Raw genomic sequence first — 24,923 nt, 5'->3', positions numbered from 1 at the left:
AATAGAATATCACCATTGAAATCAACAATTCATCCATGCGGTCTTAAAAACAACTGATCGTTTTCGTTTAGGTCAAAACATGACAAATAAAAATAAAATAAAAAACTATTTAAAATACACGCTTTTACAAAAAACAGTTTAGAATGCACTAAAAAGTAAAAGATAGGCTTTTCATCACAAGGAGAATAAAGGGTGGATGCTCAATAGGTTTATCAGCAGCTAGTGTAGAAGACCTTAATAGTGTAAAGACCCGTAAGGATTGGCACGAAATATTTAAGCATAATCAGCACCCACGCTTGTAATGAAAAGCTTCATCTTTTTTACTTCCAGGTGCATTTTATACTTTTTTGGAAGAAGCGTGTATTTAATCTTTTTTATTTTATTTTTATTTTCCACGTTTTGGTTGTGAATAATATAGTTGATGTAACCTGAGCTGCCAAAAAATTATCGGGAAATTTTAAAACTATTTTTCTGTAATGGAATTTAGTTAATTAATCAGAACGCAGAGGAACTAAATTTCAAATGTCTGACTAATGAATATTGTATTGTTACCAGAAGCAAGGAAGGCAAACATCATCAGTAGATCTGGCAATGGGAAATGAGTTTAAAATCAATTACAAGATTCCATCGATGAAACACTTACAGACGAAGCAAGTTAAGAAAACGCGAGTATAAATAGGTGATCCATTCTCGAGGAAATATCTAGAGTGAAAAAACATTTAGAAGTCCAGAGGAGAACCGTTTCATTGAGTTTTATGGAAATAAACTATCCAATCGAAAAGAACAACATGAATACAAATCCAGTCCATGTAGTTAGCCCTATCACGTGATATCTGATTTTGCTATTACAATATTGGTCAAATGCGTAAGAGTCTTAAACTACTCTGGTTTATATTAAATGAGAGAGCTTCTGATTTTCTCTAAATTTTCCCTTGTCACCGCGTCCAATCAGTCATTTGGCTGATTGGGCATCACGCCGGTGTCTGGAGCCCCGCAGAGAGACCAGGAAGCTGGGTTGGCTCTCTCGCACACCAAGATCCAGCATTCAAGTACCAACCTCAGAAAAAGTATGTGCACTACTGTTCAATGTGGCTGCTCAGTAACTAGAGCAATGGTCAAGTCGAAACACACAATACTACTCTGACATACGTGAAAAAAATGACTTGACGCATATATGTTTTTAATACTTATACTCGCGATGAATGCCTAGTAAGCGGGGGAGGGGAAGGAAAAGAATAGGATTCATAGACAGAATGAAGGGGAGTGGGCCAGATTGTGATTTGAAGAGGAAAGTCCAAGATGGAAGTGGAAACAGCCGGGATGATTCTCAAATGCTCCATGCAAATCTACCATAACCGGTAGAATGCTTCATTAATAATAATAATAATAATTTCATTTATGCAAATCAGAGAATGAAATTTACATTGATATGTTAAATATAATTACAACAACGTCGTCCCCATAAATTCGCTTGGACTTGTTGGTAGGTTCCATGAGAAAAAAATGTTTAGTACATAGGCATACATTTATACCATACAAAATGTCGGTGAACCATTAACATTTTCATGTTGAATTAAAAATAAAAGTGAATATAGAGTGAAATTTTTCCAATAATACTTACAAATAAATATGAAAAAAATCAAGGCACATCATCTGCATCCTGAATACACAAGTCATTTTTATATCACACCTGCAGGTCACATTATATCACTTTACATTATTTAATATACATTAATATGTAAATAAGAATGCAATGACTCAAATTTTTACATACCTGCTAAACCTTCAATTCAATTATTTACTCTTCACATGAAAAAAGGTGGATATTTAATTAAATATAGTCATATAGTTGGGCATGTTCCAACCGAGCCAAAATCTTATTTTTACTAAATTGGATACAAAATTCGCAAGAGAGCTGCAAACAATTGTTTGCATTGACGATAAAAATATTTCAAAATGTGTTTAAATATTGCAAAGTAACATAACATCCAGTAGCCCTGATGATGAGCGCCGAGTCGGAGCTCGAAACGTCGGCCATTATGAAGCCTTTAACCCGGTGGGAAACCCGAGAGAAGTTTACTCATAACATAACATTACATCCTGAAAAAATAACAATTTTCAATCATCCATAATTTTTTATTCATTTTCTAACCATTCCTGTATCCTTATATTTACTTCTCATTTTCTACTTTATGTTTTTAACTCATCCGGTATTTTACTGAAAATTTTAAACACTTTTAAACACTCCAAAACTAATTGTATTGTGAAACTAATTATCTTGGATGATAGAATATCTATATTTTTTCTCTATCTATTTTTCCATAAAGGACTTTCATAAGATTATCTTGCTTTTACATTTAAAATCCGTTATGTGTAATATTTGCATAACCCCATATTGCAAAACCATACCATATTAGACTCTTGATTCATCCTCAATACATAAATTTCAGCACAGGAAAAAGTAATAGACTTTTGAGGTAATGAATTTGGTATACAATCCTCCTTAATACTCAATTTACTGCAACCATATGGTTTTTAAATCTAAGTGTATCGTCAGTCATTACACCTAGATATTTGTAAGTTGTAATATACTCCATTACGGGTCATTTACATTTTAATGAAGGAATGAAACCTTGGCTTTCTCCAGATGGTGGTTTATTTTGTCCAACCATGTTTTGTAACAGCCTAACATTTTCAAGGTGGTCATCGTGGTGTTTTGTGTTTCAATTGGAACATTTACAATTCATTATGTCAACAAGTATGCATTTTTTGGTATGTTTAGCAATCTGTAGTATTTTCCCCTAAGCTCTTTGGAACAACATGCATAAGCTTCGATTTATTTTCATTGACAACTAAATTAATATCCTTTATCAAGCAAAAAGTATTCAAAATCTTTTTCCAGCTTCATTTTTGCTTCTTCTAAGTTCGTATGGTTAGAAATCAGACATGCATCGTCTGCATATAATAACATAGTACAGTATTTATCTACATTAAATAAGTCATTAACGTAAATTAAGAATTGCAATGGTCCAATTTATTGAACCTTGGAAGGTGAAGGAACACCCGAGCTAATAAAGGCCGATTAAGTAACATAATTATTTCCAATTTTTGTTTAAATGCTCCATTTTTTCAATTAGCTAGAAAACTAATTGTAAATTGCTCCTATAATTCCCATGTTACATAACTCGCACAATAGAATTTTATAACCGAAGGTATCAAATACAGCAAACAATAAAACCATCGAAATTCTCCTGTCCAATGCATTTTTTACAGTTTCAGAGATTTTTCAAGTGCAACTTTAGTACCATTACTTTGTTGAAAGCCATACTGATAATTTGATATATTTGAAATAAAATAATTATGTTAATAGTAATAAAGATAATAATTATAATTATGAACATAATAATAATACGTCTCCTAGTTCATGATTAATTTAATGTAAATAAACTTTCAATCGTCATAAAAATATTTTTTTAAATAATCCAAGGAGTTAGCCAATAATCGACCTTCTTTTATGCGGAAAGATGAGAGGGGGAGTGGTGTGGATCACGTGATTTCGGATTTCTCCCGTTCCACGAGGACCCCATTCGCAGAAGCCGAGAAACCACTCTTGTTTATACATTGACCGCGGTGCTAACTAACAAGGGCCGTTCCGGGACCTCAGCGGGCCTTCACCACCCACGGCGGGATCTTTGACTCGGCCGCTCCCCGCTCGACCCCCGGCGGGCGCACGAGACGGGGCCAGCCACCTCGCTTGCTCCTTTGCTGCTCTGAGGGGAGGGGAGGAGTTGAGGAGGTGGGGGTGTAGGGGGGGGGGGAGTGAGGGGAAGAAGGGGCAGGAGGGAGGCTCGGCCCTGACATGTCCCGAAAGAGTAAATTAATGAAGCTGTCGTCCACAGGCGGAGGCCACCACCCATTTTGACATTCAAGCCGGAGATTGAGTTTATGAGATAAAAGCGTAGGAATGAAGGGCTCTGCCTGCTTCGAATCAATCCCCGTAATAGAATGGAATTAATGGTTGCAGGAAAAATCTCGGACAGGTATAAGAAACTTTTTAACTCATTTCAAAATTCCTTTTTCTCCGGCTTCTCTTTCTTCGGCGACAGGTGCGTCTCCTCCACGGCATTCCGAAAAATAGAATTGCGCTTTGAAATGTGCTGCCATGGCGTGGAGAGCACTTCTTTCCCCTTTGGTCACAACCATTCAACATGTTTCTCAGGTGTGAATATAGTCAAGTACTCATGCCACTATTCCCGCATTTGCATTTATATAATTTCCGCAATATTTTGTAAGATGATCTGCATCACGCTGCACATTCAAGGTCAGTTGGAAATATAAATGTATACCGAAAGTTGATGGATGTTTCGCTTGATGTTTTTTTTAAATTCTCAAACCAAATCAGGCTTTAAAAATCTTGCCAGCATTTTAATACACCTATCTAGTTCTTCATATCCATGCATAAAATGTGACTGATGATAACTGAGAAAGGATTTTTTAATATTGGTTATTTCAACTGGATTTATTGACCTTATAATAACTTTTAAAAGAAAAAAATTTAAAAGAAGAAAGATTCATCAGAAATTCCATATTATCATTGATCTAAAGAAATTCCATATTTACATGCTTTCAGGAAAATTCAAGCAGGAGAAGCTGTGAACATACTACATTCTTGCTTCACATAATGCTTTGCTTACTGGTAATCGGCCCCGCTTGCGAAATGTCAGAAAGCAGTGACGTCTTTAAAAAAATATCATGCTATTCCTTCAAATTAATGACTTTTATTGAATAACTCATGTCATCAAATGGTTCAGCGCAAGCTGATTTAATGATAATAATTAGTCAAGAGGATAAGATATTACTAATTTGAGGAATATTTAGCACTAACCTTTTTTAATATACGATTTAAACGATCAAATGATCACCAGACAATTCACTTTGAAAGGGATTTTATGGCTGTCAAAACATGAAAAATCATTTAATGAATCACATATGCCTCTCTGAAGGCCGCAACTTATGCGACCCATGTTGATTTCCTCTCACCGCTGCTTTCATGAGTTTTCCCTTTAAGGAGTGATTTTTTTCGTTTAAGTCATAAATACAAGCGTGCTTGTCACGAGTTATAAATAACACAGTATTTTAAGTTAAAAGTTCTACCGATTATACACAATATTCATTGAAGCAGGAATGGAAAATACGCTATTACATTATATACTACATTACATTCACAATACATACATTACAATTAAATTCACAATAAATAAATAATTCTATGCTGCAATTGCACTCAAAAAGAAAATTTCAATATTTAAAATTTGGGAAAGTACTTACTCAAATTATTACAAAGGGATTTTCAAAGGTGTAATCGAATAACCAACATTAACAATTTCTCTAACTAATCTTGTCTTTAATCGAATAAACTCAACCAGAAAAGCCCAAATCATACTGACTACTAGTAGAGTCCGATCTGTGACTCTGAATCCTCTCAACGCAGTCGTTACATTTCGCAAAAAGGTCATTTTCTTTGTCTGTTGTTGATCAGATTATCAGCGTAAATATTTGGATAAAGGGACATTTAATTGATTTATAACATTTTCCATTTTAAGACTACGCGATAATTTGAAAGATTTCCTCTTACATTGAAATGTTTTGAGCAATTCGGATAGTAAGATAACATCTGCCATTAAGTTTGGTCTGAGGTGATTATTTCACTATTTGGCACCTAGTACATCATATCGCAAGTCTCCCTCTCATATTAGGCTTTAACCTCGTTAATCGAAATTTAAGTCGATTGGTCATCCAACCTCCTCTGAAATTCTTTCTCAAGTATTTTCATGACGAATATGTTATCATTCCGAAGACACTCTTTTGCTGTCCACATTTTGAAATTGCTGTTTTAATTTAAAATACCTTTTCTTTACAGAAAGATAGAAGAAAATTTAAGCATACCGTGAATCGATTTCCGCATATTCTCCGTACAAATTAGTAGATCAAGCCTCTTAACTCGCTTTATTTTTCAACTCTAAGGTTGCTTTAAGAAATAAGGGTAATTTCATTCGTAAAACATCTTATTAATCACCATAAATTCGGGAGATGTGCGCATAAGGACACATACGTCCATTATGCGTTTACCTCCAGTGGTCGTTCCTCCTTTCTAGCCATGCTGATTTTCCCTAAACGGTAAATTCTTATGCGGCCACCGGAAGTGAAACGGCTCGAGCGATATTTTACTCGCCAACGTTTGCGTTGTAATTAAACTCACCAATGAAAGCACATTTACCCAAAGTAATCATCTATCGAAACAATATTGTATCGCTATTCAAACAATGTAGTTCCAAGAACAAGCTCAGGAAGTCTCCGGCAGTATTTCAATTTAATTTGAGTATTGTCTAAGATTTTCATTGTTTGCTAGACAAAGCAATTTGTTTCATTATTTTTTTTCTAATTCCATTGGCCTAAGTCTTTAACTTTTCTAGTAATAAACCAAGAATGTGTCGTATACAAAATATTTGTAGAGTTTAAAGAGTTAAGTAATCGAGGCAACAAGGTATGACCAAATAGGAAGCCAAAAAACTGTCAGCCCATCAGGAGACCACCTAATGGCTACAATAATAAATAACGTTTAGATAGAGGAACATATTCAAGCAGAAGATGACGACTACTACGCTATCATTTTATCTATCCAAAAATGAATTCATTGCCACATTGCTATGAGTCTTGAAATGATTTTTTTAGATTTTGAATTCATTTACATTTTATGAAGTTAACCTAAAAAATCATATGCGTATAATTATCCATGGAAACATAAGGAATTCTTACTGGGAATCAAAATCCTTAGCGCGTTTGTACCCGTGAACTATGTGAACACTTAATTGCTAATTTAAACATTTAGACAATAAATTATTACGTTTTGAAGAGCTGACTCCGGTAAACCATTCTAAATATTCCAATTAAAGTGGGGAATATTCAGAGTATTTTAACTAAGTTTGCTGGATAACTTATTGATAAGCTAAATAAAATAACCGCTGAAGAAAAAGTAGGTTTCGCTGAATGCGACATAGTTCGGATGAAAAATATCATTGAGTCTTCATCATAAAATGCTTTACGATTCACTGCACTGTTTTATTGCCGTTCTTTGGTTTCAAATCTTGAATTTGCTTCTGTTCCTTTGATGTAATAATTTTAATATTTTTGTCTTCCTTTCAATGGTCCGAGGTCCCAGAAAGAGGAATGAACTAAGCCTTGCATTAGTAGCGAACAGGAAGGAGTCATTTCGACGACCGCGCTCAAAAATGAAGAAACAATTCTAAGTTACTCAAGGAAGAATAAAAAATGTACAAATGCAGACCGGAATGCAACAGAAGCCATTGACTCACTAAACAGCAGGGGCCGTGGATATAAGTCATCGAGTCAGACCTCTTAGTCGTCATACACCTATTCATACATCTATTCCATTACGATTTCCATAATATGCCCTAATGTATCAACAAACTTACCAGCTACCTTTCATTTTCATTTACAATCAAAATATTTTAATCATTTTGGATTAAATTCGATTCTTGCCTTACGAATGATCCTGACGCTGCCGATCCTAATATGTTGATTTAATTTATTTTCCCAACCCATGGTCGTGTTCTTCTGTTGAGCCGCTGAGTCCTGGAGTAGTTTGGCCGAGAGAGCTCTTCCAAAGCCTTTGGCCATTCCGTGCCGCGGCAGCGGATGAAGCGCCAGAGCCATCCGAAACGACGCACTCGTCGGCTTGCGAGCGCAGATCCCAGATTGCGATCGCCGGCACAATGGATCAGGAGAGTGTTGCACTTGGAGGGGCGCTTAGAGGCGGGATTGGCGACGCTTCGCTGCAGAAGAGACGGCCATTGTCCGCGTCACTTTGCCTCTTTCGAATCCACGGCACGGAAGTGCCACCAATCCACGGGAAAAGGTTTTTGGTTAGCCAATGAAGGCTTTGCAACCGAGAGCCAATCCTAGAGAATGGCAAGGCAGTGGCGAGCCTTTTCCCCCTCCCCAACCCAAAAATGTTGGAAATAAGCAATATTAGGTATACCACCAACAAATGAACACCCCAGAATGTAACCCAACCTCCACGTATCCCCCTCCAAAAGCTATCTCGGTGCACCCAATTCAACCCTTTTCCCTAGAAAAATTATTTTCTGATCGCGGCGTTAAAGAATGTTACCCTAGACCGAGCGAAAATCAGCGAAAAAATACTAAATTCTTATAACTTAATATTTTTGCCATCCATATGAGCCGAAGCTGTCATTTCATCAACCAAGGGTAAGTCTTAAACGTCGCCAACATTACCCGGCCTTCCAGCAGCAAAGAGCGGTTGGATCGTCGTCTCGTACGCTGTCCGCGGGCCGCTGCGCCTCTCGGAGGCCGATTACCATTAGAGTGCGCCCTCAGCTGCACTCAGTCATTTACGCATTATCGCGAGCATGAAAAAACATGGACAGACGCTATTTTTATCTGCTGCTATTCCTGCACTTACGGATTCGATGTCCCTCCTTCACCTAACATGACTACGCGATGCGATGCAAGACTTCGCATTTTCTTTGAACTCGACGAATGATTCCACATTACGAAGTATTCTCAAGCAGAAATAAATTTTGATGGAACCGTTACTTTGCTGTAGGAATACTTTGTGAATTCGAAACCCCCCAGTCATTATAAAAAGGATAACTATTATCAAAATTAAAGAGTTGACTTGAGGCTTTGAGAAGCGTTATGACAGTTTAGGATCTAACCAAGGACCTAATTGAAGGAATTAAATTGTGGAGTAAAGAAGACAATTTCAATCCTAATAATTTTCAGTTACGTATATGTTAACATCACGCCACATAGCGAAAAAATTAAACATAATATTAATTTATTGTCATCGTAAACTAAATTCAAATCATGTTCACCGGCAGAGAAAATTTCCCAATGAACCAGCATTAATTCCATTAAGAATTATTGTTTAGAACCAAGAAAAATATACCTTGACTCAGGAATAGACATACAACCTAAAACAATAATAATTTTTCAGGCAGAGGTTTCCCGTTCAATGCAGGTCATATCACAGTGAATATCATGAAATACAAATGCCTTTCTGGACGCAAACAGTACTCATCATTGCAAAATCGATTCCGGAAGCCAAAAATGTATCGATTTCTCCCTCGCTTACAAATCTGTTATTTTTTAATCAGATTGATATGGATACTGAGCTATACTCGAGCAGAAGCAACATTCACGAGAAGATTCTTACTAAATTTTTGTCATCGTTTTCTTCCATTCGTAAAAGCAGTTATTCAAACTAAGGAAAATTTTTTAAAAGAAGGAATTTGCAAAATCGGGTTTAAAATACGTATGGGATTCACGCAGTCAGGACAGAGGGACAGCTTTTCTCTCAGGAACGACAGTGATTTTTCAATAATTCTGAAACACAAAAAATAAGCTTACGAGGATATAAGACTACCTTTCAAACCCAAGACTAGGTAATTTTCCCATCCCTAAGTCGTAAAGATGCGCTCATAAATACTCATTGCTATTAGCAAAAACATCACTTCTGTGTGTAATTTATTCCCAATTAAGGTGCAGACACTTAAAGAACACCAATCTCCATGAGCATTTCACAAAAAATGCAGATCAGCACACACTGTGAGCTATTTGTATACCCTTGTCTCCTAATCAGTGTTCGGAGAATTTTTTAACTCTTAGACACTTTCAAAATTGCAAAAAAATATACAAAAAATGTAATCATTAATAATAAACACGCAGATTTGCAGGTTAAGAACTTGCACCCACTGCGAGAGTAAATGATGATCAACTCCAGACTCAGGAAGAGCAGAAGCGATTTTTAAGAATTCACTTCAATTTGAACTTTTAGCGAAAATATATAACATCTTTGAGCAAAGTAATGCCTTCCTTTTTGTCACAGTAAAAAAAGGTTTCATTCTTTTGAATAGGAACCAAATTCTTTGAATCTGGCCGTTCTGACGGCTCAAATCTTGACTTAGACGCCGCTCATCTTGAGGAAATTTAGTCGGGCATTGAAGAAATTACGTCCGCAACTTTAATTAAGATAAATGAAATAAAAAAATTTTATTACGTCCATACGTACTAGACGAACGCCACCTGGGTCGCGTTGGTGATCTCTTTCCCTAAAATGATCACGCTTCTCAGAGGATGTTTCAAGGAAGTCAGGTGCTCTCCACTGCAAATGAGAGGGTATCTACAATAAGTTAAATGATCAGAGGATTGGAAAAAATCAAGCCACGGGGATTTCAAGACGGTAAAACTCGTCTTTAATATCTCCATTTTTAATATCTCCATCGATATTTTTGAGCGAAAAATAAGGCATTCTCTTCATTCTCTCTCATCCGTCGGACTTGATCGTCAATACATTTCGTACAGTCGGAAGCTAGTCTACTCAATGCCTAGGAAGATAAATAACAGCAACAAACTCCGATTAAAATTTTAAGCATTGTATCAATTCCATCATCTGTTCCTCAACTTTAGCCAATTTAACTTCCTCAGCAGTGGAAATCATGTTTTCCAAAAATTTTTATAGATGTTACTCTTCAAAGTATTTCCTAGATTAATACCTCAATATGCAGCGGATGAAATATTTTTTTAATCAAGCAAGTAAGATAAAGGCAACAACTCAGAGCTCAGACAACAAGAGAGCATCATAATTAGCTCAAAAAGAAATTCACTAGATGCCATTACATCTCGAGTGCTAAACAGACATCTGACGTGGATTTCCGTAATCAACCGCCAATCAAAACCTGAAGAAATGCCACAGTCATATCACTCACAGAAATAGTAATTAAATCCATTTCAGTGCCTTTTGGTGCACCTATAAAATGCCTTCTCGGTGCTTCATAGCATAGCGGACCATTAGCATTTGCGGACCGGATGCTCTACGAAATTCCCCAGACTTTATGAGGATTCATATGCTAAGAGCGCGCCTAAATATACGCATGCTTATACGATAATAGTGTATTCCCTTAATGGAAAAAGGCCAACCCACCAGCATTCCCCCTCGAGTAATTGCGCCCAAGATCGCTGAGAGGCGCCACCGTCGCCTCCGATTGTTTGCACCGAGTGAAAGAAAGAGGTGAGCCAAGCGAAATCTTGCAAGCACGAAAAAGCGCGCGTCCGCGTATCGGAGGATCGAATAGGTCAGGTGTTTGCTTCATCCCATTAGAGCCGTTTAACTTCATGGGAAACCGATGCGCAGCGAGCGCCCAGTCCTCAGCATTCCCGCGCACGCTTTATCGCAACGCGCAAATTCATATTTTTTGGAGAAGGTGGCCCTGCTCCTTTCACTCCTACGAACCAGAGCCGGGGGCAAGGGGCGGCTGCAGCCAGAAAATTCGCTCCGTTCCCTACCTCGGGAGTTGCACGCCGCGGAAGGCAGCTTTTGCAGCTAAATCAGCCCCGAAATTTTATTAAACCATTTCAATAATTTTCAACGTTTCGCATTCACTTTTCATCCCTATCTCTTCCTCGCGAGTTCACTGCTCGAATTGCTACGAAAGTGTAGCTTTTTCCGCTCACGAATAGAGAGCATTGATACAAAGAATAAGAGAGCGATTTGAGCAATAAAGCATCACACACATTCGCTGAGCTATCAATCACGTTTCGGGAGGCTTAGAACTGTAGGGGGCATTATTCCCAGCGTAATTAGAATATGTAAGCAAATGAATGAAAGGCAGTTGCCGTAGGGGGGAGGAGAAATTTCAGGGGGGTCAGAAAGCCCCTGAATACCCCCTTGCCCTCGTGCCCGGCGGAAGAGTAAGGTGGATTTTTGAGCGCCGTAAGGAGAAAAAAAAAGAAGGCTATGTGTGCGCACGCCCCGATCTTCTGCGGCCGTTTGCATGCGGTCCTCTCTCCCGAATCAGCAAGCTCAAATGAGAATCAGCAGAATCGGTGGAAGTGGCCGAGGGGGAGCAGATAGCCATCTGTGGGCGGCGGAGAGGCGATAGCGGCTGCCATCTTACCTCATTGGAGCAAATATGGTGTCAAAAAAAGGGCACGGATCGGAGGAGTGGGTCGTTGCGATACGGGAACGCCGCTATCTTCAGTCTTAATGGCTGCTGCTTGCGCCTCATTTTCGAGGAATAAGGAAAACCTTACATAGCATTGTTTCCTGCAATAGGGACTCCGTCCAGGGAGGGTGTGGACACCAGATGGGCCAAGAGATGACTGAACGACAACGTACAGCCACTGTACCACGTAATTATGGCCATGGTTTAACAAAATGCTACCTCTCATGGAGTAGCCATTAATTGAAAGCACAATTTCCTTTTCTTTTGACCCAGCAGGTTGCTAAAATTGAGGTAAGTATTCAGGAAAAACTTAGACGGTGTATAATCTAAATTATAATTTCTTCTCCGAAAACCGGCTATTTTGATGAATTAAAATGCGACTCAATTTAACACTACCAAAACTTGAGTTATTTTTATTTTAGCATCAATCAACTTGCCCAATAAAAAACTAAATCACTTGTAACTGTTTGATTAGTTAAGAAGAAAAGGTTAACAGCTGAGAAAATTTCTCTCAATTTTCCAAATTACAATCAAGGGGTACAAAACTCACAAACAAAAGTGTTACAAAGGAAAACCGAAAACGTTCAAAGTAATAAACTGAAATTTCGGATTTTATGAGCCTGAAGAAAATTTATCTAAATACCAATCAAAATAAAATATGTTCCAATAAATTTTGTCCAGTACAATGAAAAAGCTCTAAATTTCCCCCACTCATTTCTGCGGTAAATTGCTTGCAGCCTCTTAGAATAATATTGAATTAATCGGGATGGATAATTTAAATGGTCCATAGATATTTAATGTTCTTGGCCTATTATTATTGGATCATATTTTATTTTTACTGTATTCAGACAATATAACCTATTTTTACTCTCGGCTCTTCTAATTATTACAGTATTCTACCGGTTCAGGTTGGGTTACATGGAGCATCATAGCAATCACCCCAAGAGTTGAAGAACCATCGATTCAAAATAGATTAAAATATGTAATTCCTCTGAAAATATTTTTGAAATATTATAATTCCGTTACAGAGCACTTCAGCGGCAAACATATTAGTCATTATATATACATAAGTATTATTACAGGAGGGTCTTTTTCTGTCATTCCGTAAATGCTCCGCTAATACTACACCGACAGTTATAAATGAGGCATCATTTTAAACGTTACATCACCGGCTTCTGACAAAAAACTGCAATCTTAATCTCAAATTTCACTATTTACCCATTAATTCTACCAAAAGTTTTGATTTTTCCATGTCGATTCCTCGCTCGAGGTATGTCGACTCCACGCCTTTTTTTAATCCAACACTTCGAAAAAAGGTTTAAAAACCCATACCTGAACAAAAAAAACGTAACATAAGCAGGTAAAAATATTTCAAATAAAATATAAGAAGCATGAAGAATGTTTAACGTTCTTTTAAAGAGACATCATGTGAGAGGAACTTAAAAGATAATGTGCATCACGAATAGATAAAAATATCGTGTTGGAAGTACGCGAAAGTCATTCTCTGCACCAAAAATGACGACTGTATTACCATGAACGATTACATTGCAACTAATCTTTTGTCTGGAGAGCGAAAAGTATACCTCAGTTCAGACTTTATAGTGTGTCAAGAGACAGAAACCTCACAGTTATACTCTGTGGAATTCTTGAATTCATTATATCCTTTCGGTTTCCCACCTCAGAAGTTTTTGGTAAAGAAAAATGCCTTATTAATGTTGATCTGCAACCTCAACGCCAATCAAGAGTGGATTAACGGTGTCCGGTTAATAATTACTAACTTAGGCGAATACAAAATCACTGCTGAATTAATTGACTCGGGTAAAACAATTATAATTCCGAGGATTAAACTCACCCCTTCGGATCCGACCATGCCTTTCCAAATGAAAAGAAAAAGTTCCCAATCAAAGTGGCCTTTGCAATGACAATTAATAAAGCACAGGGCTAGACTCTTCAGAGAGCTGGATTTTACCAGCCAGAACCCGTTTTTTCGCATGGACAGACGTATGTAGCATTTTAAATTTTTCGCACCTTCCGTGGTATTTATGTTTGTGTTAAGAAGCTCATAGCCAAAAAGCTACAGACGTCAACATTGCTACTTCTAATATTGTCTCTAAAAACTTTTTGTGAATGGTGTCCCATTATTCAGTACAAAAGTAATGATTGTTCGTATTGGTACCTAACTGTCTTGCCTGTATTGTATTCATATGTTGTTGAATATTTTTGCAAGAAAACAAGTGCCTATAAAGAGAGTACTTTATGATACACCTTCTTCTCTCTTTATAACCCTATTATATCGTTTGCTTGAAAGACTTATTCCCTGATAGTAAGAAAGTGGTAAATTTTCGCACGGGTCACATAGTAAAAATTTAATAAACAAATGTGGCTAATCTTACTTTCCACTGGCAAGGAGAAGTCAATTTCGACTCGAATGCCGAGGGATAAAATATTCAATCAAAAGTACCTATACATATAAATCCCAAACATAAGCTTTCATAGACCTGATTTATGTGATACAGTGTATCAGATGATAACATTTACCTCCTATTTAGTATGCTATTTCGGCTTGAATCATGCACTTCATTGTGGTGAATTTAAATAGGAAAAACATTTCATGCCAAGATTACCCGAGCCACGAATGTCACAAAAGAGGGTCCTCAAGTCGGCTTGTGGATGTGTCGTCGCCCATCGCGCATTAAGTGGGCTTGCTTACAAATGTCGCCACTCGTGTCGCTGGCGGGCAAAGCGATCCGAATATAGCAGAGAAATTTGGTTTAAAAATAACCTTGAATTGGTATTTTAATAAAAATTTACGTTTGGGATGGTGTGATTTATCAAATGTATAACTTTTCCATGCTATTCCTCACAATTGCAAGTACGGTGTTGCGAAACATTGGAAATGTGGATCACTCTGTAGTCATTGCGCGCTGCGGACATTTTTGAAAACCGTTTAAAAAGCGAACAAAATAGCAGCAGAAATCAACCTTCCGTGGGATGAAATGAGGCCTCCTTTAACTAGCCTCCTCGGGTTTCACCTACGACGAGGTAAAATTTATTATTTAGAGTATGATAATATGAAAATGAGATAGAAGTTATCGTTTTTTCCTCGATGGTTTTCCTTGAGTTCCCATTATCAAAAAGAGGGATAAACTCTATCAAACCAACAGATGCCAACGTTTCTTATTAATTTTCATAGAATATTTAGTAAAATAGGCTAGTTTTCACTAGATACAATTCTGAAAGCGATGACTACTCTGATTTCACGATTATAACGTGTTTTTTCACAAGAAAGCCACCGTAAATTTAAAACAAGAGCCCATGCTGTATTGCTTTCAAAAGAGGTCAGGTAAGAGGTTCAAAGAGGCGCAGAGGTCCCGCAGCAAGGTTTCCAATTTGGTCAAATTGAAACAGACCGCCGATCCATCCCCATTTTTTTCATGTTCTCGGTCCGTATTTCGATGAGGTGTATTTTAGTTGACGTGTGTTTTTACAAACAGGATGATCTTCCTCATAACGAGCAAAAAACATTGTTTAACGTCAAAAAGCATTCATTATAGCAAAGAGTATAAGTTCCCGAGGTCAAATCATGGAATAGGAAGCAGAAAAAGTTCAAGTTTCGAGCAAGTTAACATCAAGTATCCGAAATACGATGTATGTGAGCTATTTTGAATACCAAATTTCACTTGAACTATGAGAGCTGCCAAAATTATTCCATAGATTTGGAAGTTTTTCGAGTGAGACCAATAAATGAAATAAATAAATTAATTATTATTCAAGCGTCAATCCGGGTCATGTCATAAAACTTCAGGTGATAAGGGGTGACTTCATTGAAGATATTCATAAAATTATCCATCGGTACATTATTTTCTTTGCAACGATTTTAGAGAGATTTCGAAGCTGGGAAACTATATGCGGTACGGTTAAAAGTAGGTATATAATTTTTCCACAATAATTTTCAAGTGAAAACCATTAAGGTAGTGAGCCATTCGTTACGAATAAACTTTTTAATTCAACTGATAAGTAGAGAAAAAGAGCCAGAAACACGAAGCAGGTAACTTTAACCGACATATGTTAATTTGGTCGTAGCACCGTCATCTCTCCATAACGCAAAACAGAATTAAGTCGTTAGCAAAACAAAACTTTTCCCCGTACTACTCAACGGATCTGGCATAAGGGTAAAAATTAATAGAAAAAACAAATAGCAGTTGAGAACAAGGCAGTCTAGAAAATTTTAAGACTCACGTACGAAGGCAAAGAAATAAATAAAATATGAAAATTAGATTGAAGTCCTCGTTTTTCCCTAGATAGTTTTTCGTAGGTCCCTGCTATCAAAAAGGGAGAGATAAATCTATGGAACTAACTGCTGAAAACGTTTAATATTGACTTTTACAGAATATCGTGTCCAATCGGCCAGTTTTCATCAGATTAAGTTACAAATAGGCGTCACTTCGAAACCAGTATTCATTTGGCTTTCAAGCCATATTCCTGGCTACTGAACTGGAACTCCAGCCAATATCCAAACAGCATATCGATGGCTAAGTTCTAACAGCACTATCTCAAATTTGGCCGGTTTGAGACAAGTATCTTAAACAAGGTGAAATAGTATTTAATAAATAAGACACAAGCAAAAAACAACTCTTTGTTTAAAAATGAATGCTTCTTTTTCAGTTGTATCAACTTTTGGTCTTAAATTTCAGTGTACAAGTAAAAGAAATTAATCGCTTTTTTGCTCTCCTGAAAAGTTGCTATTTTTGAGATAGGTGTTGTGAGAACTTAGCCATCGATATATCGGTCAGAGTCCTGAAGGATGAGATGTGCATGACATAAATGGGCGTAAGAGAAACGATGTTCACTAAAGGAGGCAATGCGTGGGATGTGAGGAAGACGATTGAGGAAGTGGAAGGAGAGGGAGGGGACGAAAAGCGAGGGGAAGAAGGGAGCGACAGAGAGAGAGAGAGGCAGAAGATCGAGCCGGAAGGAGGAGTTTTACCGCGCTAGACATGGATGGCCCCGGGAGGGTGGGTTTCCGGGAAGGAGGGAGGGAGGGGAGAGAAGATTTCCACGTCATAACCTTGGCTGAGGGGAGTATTTTTCTTTGCAACACTGAAAGTAACTAAAGGGCACTATGGAAGATAACTCACAAAGCAATTCAATCTATCATACTTGGGCCCATTTTGTAAATGCATTCCGAATTTTCAAGCGACAATTACCAATTTAGAATCCCGCTCATGAAACTGAAATGATCACTAGTACTTTAAAAAATGGTACAACATTCGTGTAAGTTTCGAGTTGCAAATTACTGATAAAACTAGGCTCAGAAAAATTCTTGGAGCAAAGCTTTGAATTTGATCAATAGATTTATCGCTCACATTCGATCAAGTTTGATAATTTTGAAAACTATGGCTTTCATATTTAGGAGCTCAGAACCAAAGCCTTACATCTTCATGCAAGGAAAAGATCTAACACTCACTAAAAATTTTAAATATTAGCTTTATAATTCATGATATTAAAATCAAGCTCAACATTTAAATGATTTCTGTGAATCTTGTCATCATTATCACCGGTCAATAATCAATCCTAAGATTGGTTCGACGTAGCTCTCCACTCAATTCTCCTATCAGCTAATCTTTTCACAACTACGTATTTCTTCTCATTCACATTCTTCTATAGGTACCTGCTCCAGATATTTTTTTCGAGGTCTCCCTTTTTCTGTTTTAGCCATCCACTTGTCCCTCGACGATTGTCTTCGTCAGGCCATCATTTCTCAAGATATGGCCTATGAGGCTGTTCCGTCTTCTTGTCAAGATTTTCATGAAATTTTGAATCTCTCTCACAATTCTTAGTATTTCCTCAGCGGAATGGGATAGTAGCATGAATCTTATCAAAAGCATAAAATAGAAATACTCTTGCAATTAAAGCAAGATGTACACATGTGTTTATCAAAGATGCCTGAGGGAGAATTTAGTTTTCTTCCGCATTACATGACAATAGCTACAGGAAATATCATAGGCGTATCCTTTCAAATAGCGCAGCTTTGTCTTACGAAAAATGAGAATCGTGTGTGGCTTGTTCTAGTACCAAAGAATTCAACACAGTGTGCGGGGAACTTCGGCAGGAATCTCCTCCATTATTCGAGCAATTTCAGCGAGAACCACACTGCGGCGTAGACGTAACTTCACATTATGATACACATTACGTAACAGCACGCACGAGCCGCAGCCACCCATATGTCGGCCGTGTACACGAATCGAACTCATTCCCAAAACCAATTCAAATGTGAACTTATGGCAGGCCGGGAGCGGCAAAACTGCCGCGGCCATCTCCACCCTCGCTGGCTGGGTGCGGACGTCAACGCGATCGGCGACGAGTCGTCATTGCCCAAGTTGTGAGCATCGATTCGGACAACAGGAGGGTGGGCGAGGTAAGCCAACGAATGCATCTTAACATCCTCCCGCTCCATTCCTATTTCTAACGGGACAACATAGATGGATCCCCAGGGCGTCCCGTAGAAGTATGATTTACGTTGCCACCTCGTGCACATTTTAATCAGTTCACTAAAAAGTCCACAGCGCGACGATAAGTCTGGAGCTATCCATAAAATCTCAATATTTTTACATCGTTACGAATATAAGCTTATGGTTAACAGCCTATAGGTATAAATAACCACTGGAGATATTGATAATTTACAGATGAGGGAAGCAAAAAATAGAAGAATCAAGGCAGATATATTCAGTCGGATAGCACAAATTAAAAATCGGCACTTCTTATGCTGATGGAAAAAAGAGCCTTATCCCTCAGTCATTCGGATCGCTCCACCGTTCGCATCGGAATTTTGTTGGAACTTCATTTAAATGCGCGATGGACGACAACAGCTTTAGCAGCCGACGGGAGAATCCTTTATTGAACTACTGTATTGTCTTCTGAGCCGGGCCACTGATTTTGATTATGTATCTCGTGGCTGCGCCATTTTAGCAGACAAGTTACCTCCTTCGTAGTCACCGGTATGCAACTTGCTTAGAGGGGCTAATTACTCACCATCTTCCGATCGTATTTTGTCTTTTTTGCGACGAATTATGTAATTTAAATCAATTTTACCATTTTGAAGTATTTATTAAAGGCAGAATAAAATTTCGCTATCATTTTCTTACCCTTAAATATAAAAATTATGCTCCTGACAAATTTCTGAGGTAAAAGTTTCAAAATGGAGATGTTGTTACATGTTGGTTAGGGTCTGATGTATTCTGTGCACCCTAAGATGAATAATTGCGAGTGAAAATGACCAATCGAACTGTATTACATACTCTTAAGGCCTAGTGCACTCTAGAGAGATTGTAAAGAAGCACTACATTTGATATACGATTTATTAATAGAAGGCGGAGCTTCCCCTGGCGACTATTCCAAAGCATCGCAAGGATAAACCATGCCAAATATATGAAATACATTCTCTACGATATTAACTGTTTGAAAACAGCCATTTCATTCGTTTTTTTATGGAATGAATCATGTTTTTTTGCAATAGTATACGTTAGGCAAGTTTATAATACCGTGCGAGAAAGCAGATCTGTTTTCAGACTACTAGTGCCTGTCATACGACAGACACCTGTATGCTTGTAAGGAATGATTAAACCTTTGAGTACTATGCTCGTACACATGCTTGTAGACATAAAAGAATAACCTTCTGAAAGCTAGCTACGCACGAGTGCACACCCATTTCAATAATGGAATTCGAATGTCCAGCGGGCCGAGCATGGCTTGACGTGTAGCAGCCAAGAACCTACTGGAGAAGATATGGATCATTTACAGAGCAGGAAAACAAAAAATAGAAGCATAAAAATGAATGCTTGCAATTTTGCACGATTATAAAATGTATTATGACCTAGGTTTGAACGTTACTTGATTATTCGAAGATGATGAAGTAAGATTGTAACCTAGGTCATAATAAATTTTATAATCATGGAAAATTGCAAGTATTCATTTCAATTTGGAAAACTCCACTCCATCACGCCTGAATCTGTGGATTTTATTAAAATGAGGAAGGATCGAAAACTTTTCAGTTGGGTAGTAAAGAATTAGTCTTATGCTGAAGGCAAAAGAATTCCTCTGCATCTGAAAACGCAAATAGCACTTTTTCTTTCTATTTTAATGAGCGTGGTCTTTATGCGGATGAGATTTTTAAAACATAGGAAAGCTAAATCTTTTGATATTTCATGTAACGCAATAATGATGACATTGCCATGATGAGATATTGATGACTAAATAAAAATTCTTCAGAAGGATTTTCTTGTAGCTATAGTTTAATCCGCTCCATCCCAGTGAAGGTGGGAAATGATGGAGAAAAGAAAAATGGTTCAAATATGAATTATTCTCGCTGAGCGAGATGGCGTAGGGAAAAGAACCAGCCCCTGCCCTGCTGAGATTCCTCGAAAAATATTTGCTGATTTTGCAGTTTTGGTTGATGGCAATTCAACAGGGTAGTTTCCTATTATTTTTTAATTGCCTAAATCGAAAGATTATTACTCCTGGAGTACGATTTTCACGCTCTTAGATTTTAGATTGACAATATCTATTTTTCGCAATTAAACGAAAAGTGAAAATTTTCAAGCGCGCGAAAACGCAACGGCTAAGTAGGAATGTAGGGAAAAGCCCGTGTGACGTCATTCTGGTTCCCGCTGTCGCCGTGTGAGGTGACCTTGGGGCGAGTAAGTGTATGCCGCTGCGATGCAGGCTGCTAGCAGGTAGCAGAGTACCCTGCTAGCAGGTAGCGCTTGGCTTAAATAAGAATTATTAATACCTTATCAAACGAAGAAAACTTTCCGACCATAGGCAGTTTTAAAAGGTGATTATTAAGAGATGTTTCCCTGAGCTCTGTGCCTCATGCACGCATTGGTAATCTTAGACGATGTAAAACTCCTATCTACTCGTATTGAAACTAGGTCCCTGTGACGTCACGTGGAGGGGAATCGCATGGGCTCCAATCTGGCCTTTTTCAAATGAGGTTAAAATTGACCATTGCCATTCGCCTAAACTAGGATTTCTAAAACCGAATAATTTGTACATTATGAATACACTAATGGTGGGTAACTAATCGCAATCAATGCCTTTCGTTTTCTTTGACGAAGGAAACTACCCTATTGCTAATGAATATATGTTATCAACACAACTAACCTTATAATGGCGGTTATTCTGTCGTATCGAGCGAGAGAAATCATATATTAGCCCGTCATGATGCAAAATACGTCACAGTGATTCTAAGTTTTCCAAGAAATACACTAGACTCATCTTTATCATTTGACATCTATATCTGACTCCGTCTGACTTGGACCGCATCCACAACGCAAAGGGGAGGTGATCCGAAGGCATATTTTGCACTAATAACATGAGATAAAAACTAGACCAATGAGGCAATTGACAGTCCAAAAATCTACATAATAATGCACTTCAATAAAAATTAAATAAAAACGGAAGCAAATCGTTTCGATCCATTTTATTTGTCATCCTGGTGCTAGGTCACCCACAGTACTTAAAGCGCAGGTGGGTTGCAGACCTCATCCACGGCACCAGCAACAGACGCGACAATGCTCCTTGCGATTGCAGCTAAAGAAGGAACTACCTCGAGGTGAATACTCTAAGAAAGGGAGCGATAATAAAAACTTGGTTAAGCTGTGCATTCCACCAACCAGTATAGTGCCTTGACGCTAACGTAGTGGCTCGATAATAGAACGACGACAGGATTTTGAAACTGACTAAAGCGACTATTCTTTGGAAAGTTGAGGTTGAAAACTTGAGCATCAAAAAGCTAAACAGAACTTCAAAAGATATCCATTGTAATAATCCATTTAAAATATTCAGTTTTAATCGTAGTTTTCCACTAAACTACTTTAGGGTAAAAGTACGAAGCTATATCAGGCCGCGGGAAACGCAAAAATACTAACTATGCAGTGCATGACCTAATAAAAAATAATAATATGATGTAATCATCAAAACATTTAGATACAATGGTCCCCAAATTCTGTCATAGAACACTAAAAATGAGTCCTGTTGACTTTCACATCAGAACGGAGATGAAGACAATATCTCTGGGAATCGACTAAAAAAGGTCAATTTGTGAACTAAATGCGCAAAGCAACTCATTTCTGAAGATTTCTTTTTGCAGTTTCACAGTGAAACTAGTACAATGCACGAGAATTTTTTATTGATTCCATCAGTATGTTATGCCAAATAAAATTGTTTTTTCATATCATTTTTCCACAAAGTCATTTTTTAGGCTTCTCCACTCGCAAAAAAGTTTGTAGGTTTGACGTAATAGGAGATGTCTCTGTCACCAAAAGCGATGTAAAATAGGTACCGAAAGTATTAAAATAGATATTTTTAGCCATTCTTTTTAATTTCCTCGTGATTCCTCTGAGAGTAAATTTCATAAAATCTATTCACAGAATTGTCGGCGAGGCTTCAGGTTAATAACATTATTTCAAATAATTCATTTCATTTATTTATTTCATAAAACGCCCCTCCAATAAATAGGTATGAAATGTTAACGCGATATCTTCATTGCTATCCTCGGCACGAAAAGTACATCTAAACATTTCTCTTGAGGATTCCCATAAAGGCGTCCCCCAGACTGTGTCCGTACAGTAACTATGCAGATACTCCAAGTAATATCAGTGTCACTTTTTAACACTTTTGACTCCTCATGGTTTCATTTATTTCTTTGGCTTAAATTCGTCTCCCTTCTGATTTTTAGTGAATGCATTGACCTCAAATTTGATTTCTCTCGGATAGTTCAATTGTCTTGCGCCACTCTTGAGTTGCACTTGGCTGGTCCAGCACTCACCCCGGGAGGCCCTCTCATAGATGATATTATAGTAGAAATTAAATATTGTAGAAAAGGAGAGCCGCAATTATCGAAGGCAGATATGGAAAGCCATGGAAATCCACGAGATACATAACACAGGCCAACAAAAAAAAAACTTTTTTTTTGGTGCCGGGAATTTTTTAGCTGATACTAACAATATTAGTGCTGCTGAATCCAAATATGATATCCGTTTTTATTTGACAGCTCTACTTTTTTAGATACGGCGTATTTTATGATTATATTCTTTCAAATTTTTTATATATTTCAGAAAATATTTTTTAAATTTAAATCAATCTATAAATAAACTAATTCATAATCACTCTGCAGTATTTACTTTGAAAATCACCTTTATACCTTTGGGAAAGGGGTTGGGAAGGATTTGGCATGTTTGAAGAAGGGGGAGACAGGCGTACAGAGCGGAGGCAGTGGGAAAAGATACAACTAAGGGATGTGGGAAACCCACGTTGGAAAAGGACCCTAGTCATAACTGTAGAATAACGACACGTGGGAAGAATCACAGATAAGTGGAGAAGAGTAAAAAAGGGGGGATAGGGTAAAGAGAGAGTGTGTCTTTGAAAATGGAGAGGCGGGAGTAAGTAAGCCGTAAGGGAATTTCCGAAAACAAATGGTCAAATTCTCAAAGTTTTTATAAAGCAGCCTCTAAAAATGAGCTCAAATCGAAGAAGCTGTGTAAATCATTGTGATGTGTTTTGTTACATTTGTGGGGAATATACTTTAAAAGAAAATAGGAAAAACATTACAGACTTCGTGAAACGTGCATACCTAGGATATTTTGATGTTCAGCTCGGTGACCAAGGTAAAAAGTAGGCACCGCATGTTGTGTGTAAAACATGTACAGAACATCAGCGGTATTGGACTACAGGAAAAAGGAAAAGTTTAAAGTTTGGTGTGACAATGGTTTGGAGAGAACCTACAAACCATATTGACGACTGTTATTTTTGCATGGTAAATGTTTCGGGAATTAATCGAAACAATCGCCACAAATGGATATATCCAGATTTGCCTTCAGCTAGACACCCGGTACCCCATTCAGAAGAAATCCCGATCCTAATGTTTCAGACATTACGAGATGTATGTGAGGATAAATATGAGCCATTTGAACACATTCCTGATTCTATTGACGATAGTGACAGTGACTACGAGACAGTATCAACAAATCCTCAACTATCTAATCAAGATGAACTAAGCGACCTTGTTAGAGAATTGAACTTACCGAAGGAAGCATCTGAACTACTAGTTTCAAGGATGCATGAAAAGAATTTAATGGAACAAGGTACAAAAATTAATTTTTATCTCACAATTGAAAAGGATCTACTACCCCTCTTTACTCAAGAAGACAATCTTACATTTTGTTTAGACTTTAGAGGTCTTCTGAAAGGAATGGGACTACCGCAATATGAAGCTAGTGATTGGCTTTTGTTCATTGATAGCTCCAAGCGTAGTTTAAAATGTGTTCTTTACAATGTTAACAAGTTTGGCTCAATACCAATCGCTCATTGAACTGAAATGAAAGAAGAATATGATACAATAGTATTGGCCTTACAGAAGATAAAACACCAGGGACATCGCTAGGTGATTTTTGTAGATTTAAAATTGGTGAACTTCCTTCTTGGGCAGCAATTTAGCAACACAAAATATCCTTGCTTCTTGTGCCTCTGTGCTAGCAGGGACAGACAAACCACTGGATTAAGAAGGAGTGGTCAAAGAGAGAAAACTTAATTATTGGGTAAAAACATTGTTGCTGAGTCTTTGGTGAACGGGAGAAAATCACCTTACCGCCCCTTCATGTTAAACTTGGCTTAATGAAGCAATTTGTAAAGGTTCTTGACAAGGATGGACCATGCTTCGGCTACATAAGAATAAAAATGCCGCAGATAACTATAGAAAAACTTAAAGCTGGTAGTTTTGATGGGCCACAAATCAGACAACTTACAAAGGATCCTGCTTTTGTCAAGCCATTGAATGAGATTGAAAAAAACAGTTGGCTTTCATTCGTTGAGGTAATA

Source organism: Ischnura elegans, chromosome X, assembly GCF_921293095.1.
Source record: "Ischnura elegans chromosome X, ioIscEleg1.1, whole genome shotgun sequence".
Taxonomy (NCBI): domain Eukaryota; kingdom Metazoa; phylum Arthropoda; class Insecta; order Odonata; family Coenagrionidae; genus Ischnura; species Ischnura elegans.
This window is presented reverse-complemented; position numbering follows the sequence as displayed.